The 11,291-nt window shown below is 29.2% G+C and overlaps 1 long non-coding RNA gene across 1 annotated transcript; it reads left to right on the forward strand.

Annotated features, from left to right (window-relative positions):
• The first annotated feature begins 2,485 nt into the window (after positions 1–2,485).
• Positions 2,486–8,126, forward strand: LOC134721613 (uncharacterized). Its single transcript, XR_010107887.1, has 3 exons — positions 2,486–2,667; positions 4,713–4,784; positions 7,782–8,126. It is a non-coding gene; the product is annotated as an uncharacterized LOC134721613 (long non-coding RNA).
• Positions 8,127–11,291: the final 3,165 nt, after the last annotated feature.

Raw genomic sequence — 11,291 nt, forward strand, 5'->3', positions numbered from 1 at the left:
CTAAGGCAATCATAGCTATTGATTGAATGTTGCCAATAGATTTCCTGAAGTTCTGAGATATTATGCATACAACCAAACATGAGATTTTATGTTTTGAAACAGGTAAATTAGTATGACTCGTGTTGTATTAAAACAGCTACACAGATTACCCAAATCCTATATTTTTTATCTTAACCATTTTGATTATAAATGTCACATAGAAAACAAAGCAATACTTATAACATGTATAAGTTCAGAAAGGTCAGTTTACTAACAAAAATATGGTTGTACGGATAAATGCATGTTGTTTGCTTTATTTCCAGTGGCAAGTAGCTCATTGCACTTTATCTTCATTCTCATATGAAAATTATGCTTTTCTGTATCCTTTGTCAGAGGGTCAGGACGTAAGGTCAGGACTGGAGTCCTTCATTTCAGTATTATTTAATATGTCATGCCAATTTCCCCTATTATCCTTTGATTTGCCCATTGTTCTCTATTTCTTAATTTTTTGCACACTATTATTCTCTATTTTTCTGTTTGGTTCCATTTTTCTCTATTTTTTATAGTTTGTGCCCTTTATTCTTTATTATGTTAACCCCATCCCACACCCTAATATTAAAAGCAGCCCTTATGTATTTACAATAGACTTGATCATTCATTTATTTTGGGAGGTTATATAAAAAAAATATCAATATGTATTACTTCTTAAATGATAATTATGTAGTGTCGCTGTCTAAATTGATGTATACGCAATATTATACTTTAATCAGAGCATGGAAGTAATATTTAAAATATATATTTCAATATAACTTCCATGATCAGAGACATACAGGCCACTTCCTATGTAATGACTGGTAGAGATGAGCCGCTGGAATAGGTCACTATTTCATGCTTCATGATATATGAAAAGGGTGAGAAATTCAGATTAAATATATCAATAGGTTGATATTATCACTTGCTGGATATATATTATAAGTATCTAAAACTAATCAAATGTTCGTATTTATTTTTGATGCGGTTAAAACTCAGTCGTAAATGCATCAGCTATTTGTCAAACCAATTAAACTCTATTTTATATTCAATGTGGTATTTCCACTGAGGTTAGAAATAGATGCAATAAATCCAATCATTTTGACATTTCCACCTAATTAACATTCATTTGAAAGGTTTGCATACATGAAACATTTGAAAGCATAGTGTTAGCGTCCTTCAAGAGGGAACGACAAATCAGTTTTTAATTAATGTAAACTCAGTAAAAGCAGAGACATATAATACATTGTATTATATGTCTCTGGTAAAAGTGATACTATCTGAAGTGTTACTACATTTATCTGATAAAACAATATTTATTGTCTTTTCAAATTGAAATTTCTTCATAATAAAAGGGGCAAATAGAGGAGTGAAGAATTTATTGGGAAAGCAAGGTGTAATTATTGCGACTGCGTTGCATCTAAACAAAAACGTAAAATGAGCGGGACCTCAAAATTTTTGTAAACTCTAATGTACAAGAAGATGAAAAATATCCAAATATATCTATAGGTCTGTTTTTTGTTCATTAATATATGGCAAGGTATATATTTTGACAAACGAAATATATGAAAAGGGTGGGGTACTTGATGTCTCAGCTGCTCACCCTACCCAAAAAAGTTTGAAGTGCCCCCCCCCCCCGAGCATACATACACTATGCATGGATCTGTTTTTATTTCTAATATTTACATCAGTAAAGAAAGTCCATTCTTACATACATGAACCATAGATGTAATACTTTTTTTTTTAATAATGGTCGTTTCATCTAAGCATGGCCATACATATGTAAGGAGAAATACGAATATTTGTCACGGTTATTTCAACAGAACTACAACTATCAAAATTATACAAACCAATATTATAATCGGCCGGATAATCTATATTTCATTAGATGCCGTGTGTTGACTCGCTTAGTTTAAAAAGTATTTACTAATAAAGAAATATAAAAATTAAGTTAAAATTTTACATAGAATTCAAATATGAGATCCGAAAATAATTTTTGAAAAACTTTTATCAAATCGTCTCCCGTAGATTGCTACTTGTCATAACGTAACAGAAAACTTTTAAGACTGAAGTAAAAGAGAAAGAGAGAAGAACGCAAACTGAGAAGAAAATGATAGTCTACTTGCTTTTGTAATAACGTCTATGAATTATAGATAATAGATAAATAAGCAAAATTAAAATTAAAGTTTAACATTAATTTCGCTCATGGATTATTTCTTGAGTAACATCAAAATAAATATAAATGATTCCCCTTTTAAACATACAGAAAAACAAGGACGTATAACTAATATACGTCCTTGAGAAAAAGAAGAAAGAAAAGACAAAATCATACAACAGTGATTACTATATGTGTGCGAAATATATTCAAAGCAGATGTTTCATGTCTGTACACAGAACGCGTGCATTGTGGTTTATCTGGAGGTCAAAATACTTAATAACATGATATACCATTAACCAATCAAATCAAAACGTTTTGTTTCTTGTGCGTGCCTATTTTTCAACTTCTCTATAACCTTTGTACTTGCATGGTTTTATGAGAATAAACTATCTACCTTCATCAGTTGATAGTTGACCGCATGTTTGATTTTGTTGTAAAAGCTTTTGGATATTTAAAAAAAAAAGCTTGCATTTGCCATTTATCAGATAATTTATACAAAGGTAAGAAGCACTATATATTTTTTTATTATTATTTTCACGGAGTGAAAAAAATGTAAAATAGTTGACTATTTCTTTTTCGTAGGTGACTATGCTCAACATTTAATTAGAAACTGCGAGAATAAAGTGAAGTCATGAACGTTATGTTTATAAATAAAAGGGTGGCTAAGAAATGGTTAGTCTTAAATAAATCAAATCAGTATTAAACCTAAAACAAATCTCAAATGATCTTAAATTAATATCATTTAAAGAAAACGCGCATGAACAGTTAGACATAGTTTTCTGTTCGCAGTATCATAATGATTTTAATTCGTTCGTCTCCCATGTCTCCCATATAAAAGATGTCCAAATATAAAAACATGAGCATCATGATGAGACAAAAGACAGAATGTTTATAAAAGTTATTGAAAAGTTTTGTATCTTTTATATTTTAAAATTATTATCATATATTAATATATACTAATGGTAGTAACATGAGTAATCACCATCATTATATATATTAGTCGTAACACAAGGACTCGGTTAGCAGATTAAAATTTTGTAAATCAATGTTTTTAATTTATTTTTTATTATTTCATGTCTATTTGCTACAGTAATACTATATTAACGTTTTTAATAAACTTTATTGAAAAGCACGTTACGCCCATATGGACCAATGGCTTAAAACATTATACATAATATACAGTTTACATAAAACAATGAAAATAAACAATGGAGACACTTTGAACTATAATTTGTCTTTTTTTTTTAAATCAATATATAAGAGATTCAAATTATATCAAGGACTCCCTGCCCTCAGTCTTAGTGACTTTTTTAAAAAGGAGCCTAATTTGCAAGTGTCCTGTTTTGTTTCAGGATTGAGGATATGTTTTAATTTATCTATATCATTTAAGTTATTATATTTATTTTCATTTAAAAATTCTTTTCTTAATTGTTCATTTATTTTACATTTAAAAAAGAAATGAAACTCGTCATCTAGTACATCACAATGTGTACATAGTCTTAAATCTCTGGGAATATTCCTGTATCTTCCAGTTTCTATTAATAAGCATGCAGTGGTCACTTATTCGAAATTTAGAAATTAGTTGTCTATATTCAAAGTTTTGAGAAAGTAGGTATGGTTCAAAGTTATAGCTTTTCTTTATTTTTTTTAAAAAGTTGGAGTTTGCTATTCTCTTGTAAATTTAATATTTTATCATTATATAAATTTTCATAGGAGTTTACTAGATTTTGTTTGTATATTAGCCTATTATTTTTATCTTTATTTTGGTTAACAATTTCTAAATTATTTTGACTTCTGACATGATTTACATAGGAGTACCAAGAATAAATACCTGCATTATGTAAAGTTTTTGCCAAATATTGTCATCACTATTTCTTTGTTTACTGACAATGTGCAGTTTACTATCCATATCCTTATACTGTTTTTTTTTCAGTATATGGATATGGATAGTAAACTGCACATTGCCAGTAAACAAAGAAATAGTGATGGCAACATTAAAAACGTTAATATAGTAATGCATATAGACATGAAATAATAAAAAATAAATTTAAAACATTGATTTACAAAATTTTAATCTGCTAACCGAGTCCCTGTGGTAATAAAATTAAAGTACTAAAATCCTAAATAAGTACTGAATAATACACATAAGATAATGGTAATTGATAACATTCGTATGCCAATATAGACAAAGACTTTATTTATTGATGCCAGATGAAAACTCTATGTTCTTACAGCTGACAATATCTTTACCATCTGACCTTTATCAAGATGATTCATCTTCAACACACAATAATCAAACATAAAAGTCATGTGTATGTATTGTAGGCTAGCAAAGATATCACGGCATCAGCCACGTTCTATCATCATCGGGGGTCAAGATGGTGAAGTTCCAATGAACATAAATTGGTCATTAAATTAGCTTTTATTTCTGAGTTTTTGCATTCATTTAAAAAATGTGGTCTGAAGTTTAAAATACACTTTATTTGACATATTAAACAATAAGGCTTCATCATTTTTAGTTATTTTTATTTGATTTTAATTCCAGAAAGCACAAGTGCCAGCAATCATCAACCTCGAGAAAAAGCAAACGAATGTTTCTTGGAGTTTTAGTTTCAAGGTATATCTTGTTATTGTAATTGTTATAAAAGAAAAAAAAATGATAGAAATTTATTTTTAAATAAACCTGACTGTTTTTTACATTTACAGTCAAATGATTGTTATTTCATGTACTTTTATATATACGACCGCAAAAATTTTAATTTGTTGGTAGTATATTGGTATCACGTTGGCGTTGTCGTCTGCGTGGTCGTCTTAGTCGTCCGAATACTTTTGGTTTTCGCACTATAACTTTAGTTTAAGTAAATAGGAATCTATGAAATTTAAACACAAGGTTTGTGACTATTAAAGGAAGGTTGGGATGGATTTTGTAAGTTTCGGTCCAAACAGTTTAGGAATTAGGGGCCGAAAAAGGGCCCTAATAAGCATTATTCTTGGTTTTTGCGCAACAACGTTAGTATAAGTGAATAGAAATCAATGAAATTTAAACACAAGGTTTATGAACACAAAAAGAAGGTTAGGATTAATTTTGGGAGTTGAGATCCCAACTGTTTATGAATAAGGGCCCAAATAAGCATTTTTCTTGGTTTTTGCACCATAACTTTTACTGTATATTAAAGTAAATAGAAATCTATGAAATTTAAACACAAGGTTTATGACCATAAAAGGAAGGTTGGGATTGATTTGGGGAGTTTTTGGTCCTCACAGTTTGGGAATAAGGGACCCAAAGGGTCCAAAAGTAAACTTTGTTTGATTTCATCAAAAATTAATTAATTGGGGTTCTTTGATATGCAGAATCTAACTGTGTATGTAGATTCTCATTTTTGGTCCCGTTTTCAAATTGGTCTACATTAAGGTCCAAAGGGTCCAAAATAAAACTTAGTTAGATTTTAACAAAAGTTGAATCCTTGGGGTTCTTTGGTATGCTGAATGTAGAAATGTACTTAGATTTTTGATTATTGACCCAGTTTTCAAGTTGGTCCAAATCGGGGTCCAAAATTTAAACTTTTGTTTGATTTCATAAAAAAATGAATAACTGGGGTTCTTTGATATGCCAAATCTAACTGTGTATGTAGATTCTTAATTTGTGCAATAGCAAGAAATTTTCAATTGGAGTTATCTTTCTTTGTCCAGAATAGTAGTTGAATCAACTTAGATCATTGTTTTATACAATGTACAATGTATTTCACTTTTACTACCAACTGAAAAATCAGAACAATCTTTACCATTAAGTGATAACAAGCACCTTTTTTTATATTTTAATATTTTATGATGTATTTAAATGAGCAGTTATTGTTGCAAACTCCATTAGAAATTTGAATTGAGATCAGTTTTGGAATAAGGAAAAGGGGGATGTGGAAAAAAATTGGGGGGGGGGGGGGGGGGGCAACAAATAAGATAAAAAGAAAATTTCTTCAAACATTTTTTTGAGAGGATTAAAATTCAACAGCATAGTGAATTGCTCAAAGGCAATTTTTTTTTTAAATCATTAGACAAATGTTAGACCACATTCATTCTGTGTCAAAAACCTATGCTGTGTCAACTATTTAATCACAATCCAAATTTAGAGCTGAATCCAGCTTGAATGTTGTGTCCATACTTGCCCCAACCGTTCAGGGTTCAACCTCTGCGGTCGTATAAAGCTGCGCCCTGCGGAGCATCTGGTTAAAGATAAATAAATACCAAATAATAAGTAAATTGACATTCATTAATTGTTATTTTAGCTTTGTTTTCATGAAATTTCAATCGTATATACAAAAAGAAATAATAATGTAGAATTTGTATAACTTTAAAAAATTGGTTATATTTATTTATTATTTTAAAGTTTTTGTTTTCTTTTCAAAACTGCTCGAAGAACCGACTTATTCAATTTACACGGATACAAGAATTTGCTATGTTTCTGCTTTTTGAATTTGGACCGTTTTGAAGACATAATATGAACATACATGAACGTGTAATTCTTCACCCAAGAGACAGGAATACTGGTACATGACTGTTCTTCGGTAGTCCTTGTTACAGCGCTGTGTTTTCGTCCCATAGGCTGCACATTCAATCATGCTGTTGTTTTATAAATGTCTACACACCTATGTCTGATGAGCTTACATTATATACAGCTCTCTTAATAAAATCGGTGAAACCAAAACAACCTTATTTAAGAAGCTAAGGTTTATTTAATTGATGTTTCATATCTTGACTTTATACATCTGGAAATAAAAAATGAGGATCCATTGAAACCAGAAATTTACGACAAGAAAAGATGATTTCAGCTTCCCAATTGTGAATTTTCCATTTATATGTAGCAACATTCCAGCATCGCCTGCACAAGGAGTTCATATTTGCCAGTTGTTGCGACATTCCAGGGCTTATATTTCCTATCAATATTTTTATTTTATAGAGTGTTGCTGTCAGCCCTTCATAAATTTTACTAACGCCATTATGAGTTGGTTGACCGTTATTGAGTATCTGTTTTATAGATGACAACGGATATGTTTCAGTTAGGGTAACTGCAACACCGTCCCTTTCACCAGGATGTTATCTACCGCATTCTACCTATATCCGTGGTAGTACTTACATGACTCCTACGATCTGCATACTCTTCCAGAGCACTTGAGATCGTCCTCAAATTCTTGTGTTGTTCGTGTAGCTAGTCTTAAGTTTCTAAGTTGTGTGTGTGTTTTTTTAATCTATGGTGTTATCAGTTTATTATAAGTTTGAATGCCTTTTGGGTATCTTTTGAGATAGCTGGGTCATCATCGCTAGTCTCTACAATGTCGGATTCATAAATATTAAGATACCAATAACATCATAGGATTTTTTTTGTACTGAAAAGCGATATAACGAGCCCTTTTTTTAAATTTTGTTCTGTATTCAGCGACAACCCGGTTAAACATTCCATGTACATTTTTACTATTCTTTTATTAAACAGTATGAAGTGTCGTAAATGGTATATACTCATGCCTTCTACGGCACAAACTAAAATTTATCATTATCAGCGTTTATTTTAGATATGGTACTCGTTTTAACAGTTTGTTTTCAATATTTAAATATACATTTTCAGCATGCAGCTACATAACTTGAAAAACCCAAAAGAGAAAGGGAAGAAACAGAAAAGGAATAGTATACAAAGAAAACCATGTATCAAGATTCGCACAGTTAACGGCGTAAAAGGTCCTACATACATGACATATATGTTTAAAATGTTGAAGTAAATTCTATCAAGTGGTTATTTAGAGATGAGTGATTTTATCTTATTTGATATTACAAATGCCAGGATAAGTGTAAATTTTTTACTTTTTGTTTCAAAAATTATATTTACATTGTGTTGAAAAGTACATACTTTATCTACATATCAATTTAACCATAGCACTAGAAAATTAACGTGTAGATGCATTATATGCAAATGTTTGAGACAAATTCGTTTTAATTATTTAAGTAGATTAACATTTTTCTTCGTTTTTTAAATATTAATGCACATGATGTGATGTGGCTAATTAACACATTTAACATAAATTATGAAAATGCTAGAGATCACATAGATCTTATTGTACATTTTAATTTAAAAGGTTACCCACAATTAGCCACAAGTGTAAAATATGATATTATTCAAAGTAGGATTACCATAAATTTTGTGTTGCAAGATTATAAAAAAACTATTTTCCATGAATAGAGACGTGCATATACAACATATGTATATGTACGATTATAAAAACAAACGCGTGTTAACCTGTATGTTTAATCTTTGTGAATTTTATAGACATATACGTATAATATGTAAAAAAAAGTTTTAAAGAACAAACCCCGTAATTTCTTCTGAATTTTTTTAATTCTATACATCTTCGTAATATTCCATATTTTAGGTTAATAATGGAACAAATACAGAAGACAATCCTTCTTAAAGAAATATCAAATCGCGAGTTGAGAAGAAAAATGAAATGTCAGGAAATCAATCCATTTCTACAAGTGCTGGAAACAATCTTTATAGCTTGTTGTTCGGTGTGAGCCAAGGCTCCGTGTTGAAGGCCGTACTTTAACCTATAATGGTTTACTTTTTAAATTGTTATTTGGATTGAGAGTTGTCTCATTGGCACTCACACCACATCTTCCTATATCTATTATATCCATCTTAGAGTTTCATGTCTGTTTATCATATTTAAGTTATACCCTAAATTTAGATTCCGACGATTTCGTAAATATACTGCCTTCACAAATTCTTTGGGCAGACAAAGAGGCAAATGATTTGAACAGTATCATATATAACAAAAAAAAAAAAAAAAAAAAAAAACATATATAAAAATATATAAATAACTAAAGAATCGAACTATAATTATAACATATAAATTTAAACATCTAATATTTTTGGTATATATCATCTTTTATGCAAATATTTCAAAGTATATCCAAAAAAGAAATTTAATATCATATTTACTGGTGGTATGCCAATAAAGTCTGATATTCTCAATAAATAAAAGAAATAAACTATATTAAATTCTCTAAATAAATTCATATTCAAATATATGTGTCACTATTGTACAGGGGACGTAAAGAGAGAAAGAGAGAGAGACAGATTCTTACATAGTTACTCGTGGATTATTGGATTTATCCAATCTCGATAGTTAAATTATAAATTTTAAAGTACTCGCCGAGGCGGCTCGAACTTTAAAATTGATAATTTAACTATCTCGATTGGATAAATCCGATAATCCACTGGTATCAATGTAAGAATCTATATATATGTGTGTTTGTGTTTCATTTATTGCAAAAACAATTCATAGGAAAAATTAAATTAATCACAATTAATAAGATTCAAAGATTAAAATTATATTCAAAACAATTTGAAAAAAAATAAAATCAAAAGATTTCAAACTTAACAAGGGAGTATAATGTTATGAAAGGATTTAGGACACTTTTAGAAATTATAAGAAATTATAAGAAATTTAAATAAAATAGAGCTTATTAAAACAAAAAATATATATTTCTAATTAACCGAGTCATTTAAAGGTAATATAAAGTCAAATAATTCATTGGCAAAAGAAAATATAACAAGAAGAAACTACAATGAAAAGAGTTTATGATTCATAAGAGTGACATACAAAGATATGGAAAACAATCTATTTATTATGTACCAAAATAATTGGAATTCAAATTTACTTAAGAATTGAATGCTTCTTTTTGTTAATTTATTGGGGTGTAAAAGCGTTGACCGAAGTACATTTTGTATGAAGCGCGGAAGCGCTTTATTCTAAAAATGTACGCACGGCCAACGCTTTTACAACCCTATAAAGTTACAAAAAGAAGCATTCAATACTTATAATTACATTTTTTTAGCTAGGATTATAAAAACACGATTTTCATGAAGTTTAATATTTAAATTCACCTGTGCACTTTATTGTGGGACCTCGTGTCATCATGAATGAAATGTTATTGTCTCATGCAATTGCTTACGGAATAACATGTGATGTGCAATTAGCCAATCAGAATAACGTATTATAATGAAACATACATCTAATGTAATTATTAGCTAATGAAAGCAGTAAATTGCGTACTTACAAGTTATTTAAATCAAATTATTGTAAAGAAAAATATTTAAGTATTACTATGCCCGGTAAATATAAAAGTGCATATGCTAAATTTAGAGCAGGTATTGCTCCGATTAAAATTGAAACTGGCAGATATGAAGGTAAAGATGTAAATGAAAGGTTATGTTTTATTTGTAGAAAAATATGATTTGAATATAATTGAAGATGAAAAACATGTTTTATTAGAATGCCCAGAATATACAGATCTGCGAACGTTATTTTTTAACAGTGCATGTAATATAGAAAGTAGTTTTAGTAATTTAAGTAATGAAGAAAAGTTTTTATTTATGTTTCATGATGATAGAGTTTGTTATTTTACAGCCAAAATCTGCCATGAAGTACTTTTTAAGAGAAAGTGTATTTTGTAATCGTAATAAGTTTTTATAATGTTGTTTGTTTTCTTTTGTACACGTGTTTTTTAATAGTATGGTGTTTTATGCTAAGATATATTGATATATGTAATAGATGTAATATAAATGTATTTTAATCTGTGTTTTTACAGTCTCTCATAACTCTTTTTAGAGTGGCTCTTTTATAAATTGTTAATATTATATTGTGTTGTATATCAAATGTTTTAAAGAGGTGAGACTTTAATAAATTATTTGTTTGTTTGTTTTGTTTGTTTACATTAGATAAGATAAAAGATCATGCTAAAAATATTAGTCAAGAATCTTGATTAATAGGTTATGTAGCACGCGTTAGAAGTTGTTAGGTCGACGGACAGATGTGAGGCGAATATCTATTTTGATCTGAGCGTCACTGATGAGTCTTATGTAGACGAAACGCGCGTCTGGCGTATAAAATTATAATCCTGGTACTTTTGATAACTATCTACTACATCCAAGGTTAAAACCATATTTATAAAATTTGTAGATAGAGAAACATCATCAAAATTTTGAATATCCAGTAATACATGTGCATTTAGGCACAAAGTAATGTTATTAATAACCAATCAAAAAGCTGGATTACGATGATTGACATACACAAAATAA

The sequence above is a fragment of the Mytilus trossulus genome, chromosome 6 (assembly GCF_036588685.1).
Source record: "Mytilus trossulus isolate FHL-02 chromosome 6, PNRI_Mtr1.1.1.hap1, whole genome shotgun sequence".
Classification (NCBI taxonomy): Eukaryota; Metazoa; Mollusca; class Bivalvia; order Mytilida; family Mytilidae; genus Mytilus; species Mytilus trossulus.